Source organism: Schistocerca serialis, chromosome 8 (genome assembly GCF_023864345.2).
Source record: "Schistocerca serialis cubense isolate TAMUIC-IGC-003099 chromosome 8, iqSchSeri2.2, whole genome shotgun sequence".
NCBI classification, from domain to species: domain Eukaryota; kingdom Metazoa; phylum Arthropoda; class Insecta; order Orthoptera; family Acrididae; genus Schistocerca; species Schistocerca serialis.
In genome coordinates this window covers 498,943,305-498,945,774 of record NC_064645.1, presented here as the reverse complement: position 1 = coordinate 498,945,774, position 2,470 = coordinate 498,943,305, and positions in this window count along the sequence as shown.

The following is a 2,470-nucleotide window of genomic DNA, read 5'->3' as shown; positions in this document are numbered from 1 at the left end:
TAATTTCTTTGCGTGTTATTGGTACTTGCGTTGTTTAATTCACAAATTTCGGGCGTATTATAGTATTTGAGAGTTGTAGCATCGCGTTTTAGTACCTGAATAGTGTAAAATCGCGTAGTCCCCTTCCGCCGCCGAGCAGTGTGTCAGCAGTGCGCAAGTAGCAGCATTACTGCATTTACTAGGCAATCTTGTATTTTAATAACCGTTTAAATTTTGTGTCGATTTGTTTGCGCTCTCTGTAGATTAGTTCAGACGTTCCTTGCACAACAGTTTTTAGCATGGATAGGGATGTACGTCTGGAGTACAGCATTGTATGGTAGTGAAACATGGACTGTGGGAAAACCGGAACAGAAGATGGTTCAAATGGCTCTGAGCACTATGGGACTCAACTGCTGTGGTCATCAGTACCCTAGAACTTAGAACTACTTAAACCTAACTAACCTAAGGACATCACACACACCCATGCCCGAGGCAGGATTCGAACCTGCGACCGCAGCAGCAGCGCGGCTCCGGACTGGAGCGCCTAGAACCGCACGGCCACCGCGGCCGGCCTGAACAGAAGAGAATCGAAGCATTTGAGATGTGGTGCTATAGACGAATGTTGAAAATTAGGTGGACTGATAAGGTAAGGAATGAGGAGGTTCTATGCAGAATCGGAGAGGAAAGGAATATGTGGAAAACACTGATAAGGAGAAGGGACAGGATGATAGGACATCTGCTAAGACATGAGGGAATGACTTCCATGGTACTAGAGGGAGCTGTAGAGGGCAAAAACTGTAGAGGAAGACAGAGATTGGAATACAAGCAAATAATTGAGGACGTAGGTTGCAAGTGCTACTCTGAGATGAAGAGGTTAGCACAGGATAGGAATTCGTGGCGGGCCACATCAAATCAAACCAGTCAGTAGACTGATGACCAAAAAAAAAAAAAGGGACTGCAACTGCTGTGTTCGGATGCAGGCTGAGTTAGCATCCCTTTGCTCCCAGCTTCAGGCAGTGTTGGCTTCGGTCACACAGCTTGAGGCCTGACATGGCTGCTTGTCCTGTTCCAGAGCTTGCCCCTCAGTCTGCAAGATCCGGGCGGTCACAGAGGGTGGGCTTACTGGTAGTTGGGAGCTCCAACGTCAGGCGCGTAATGGGGCCCCTTAGGGATATGGCAGCAAGAGAGGGGAAGAAAACCAATGTGCACTCCGTGTGCATACCGGGGGGAGTCATTCCAGATGTGGAAAGGGTCCTTACGGATGCCATGAAGGGTACAGGGTGCACCCATCTGCAGGTGGTCGCTCATGTCGGCACCAATGATGCTATGGATCGGAGGAAATCCTCTCTGGCTTCCGGCGGCTATCTGATTTGGTGAAGCCTGCCAGTCTCGCTAGCGGGATGAAAGCAGAGCTCACCATCTGCAGCATCGTCGATAGGACTGACTGCGGACCTTTGGTACAGAGCCGAGTGGAGGGTCTGAATCAGAGGCTGAGACGGTTCTGCGACCGTGTGGGCTGCAGATTCCTCAACTTGCGCCATAGGGTGGTGGGATTTCGGCTTCCGCTGGATAGGTCAGGAGTCCACTACACGCAACAAGCGGCTACACGGATAGCAGGGGTTGTGTGGCGTGGGCTGGGCGGTTTTTTAGGTTAGATGGCCTCGGGCAAGTACAGAAAGGGCAACAGTCTCAACGGGTGCGGGGCAAAGTCAGGACATGCGGGGACCAAGCAGCAATCGGTATTGTAATTGTAAACTGTCGAAGCTGCGTTGGTAAAGTACCGGAACTTCAAGCGCTGATAGAAAGCACCGAAGCTGAAATCGTTATAGGTACAGAAAGCTGGCTTAAGCCAGAGATAAATTCTGCCGAAATTTTTACAAAGGTACAGACGGTGTTTAGAAAGGATAGATTGCATGCAGCCGGTGGTGGAGAGTTTGTCGCTGTTAGTAGTAGTTTATCCTGTAGTGAAATAGAAGTGGATAGTTCCTGTGAATTATTATGGGTGGAGGTTACACTCAACAACCGAGCTAGTTTAATAATTGGCTCCTTTTACTGACCTCCCGACTCAGCAGCATTAGTGGCAGAACAACTGAGAGAAAATTTGGAATACATTTCACATAAATTTTCTCAGCATGTTATAGTCTTAGGTGGAGATTTCAATTTACCAGATATAGACTGGGACACTCAGATGTTTGGGACGGGTGGTAGGGACAGAGCATCGAGTGACATTATACTGAGTGCACTATCCGAAAATTACCTCGAGCAATTAAACAGAGAACCGACTCGTGGAGATAACATCTTGGACCTATTGATAACAAACAGACCCGAACTTTTCGACTCTTTAAGTGCAGAACAGGGAATCAGTGATCATAAGGCCGTTGCAGCATCCCTGAATATGGAAGTTAATAGGAATATAAAAAAAGGGAGGAAGGTTTATCTGTTTAGCAAGAGTAATAGAAGGCAGATTTCAGACTACCTAACAGATCAAAAC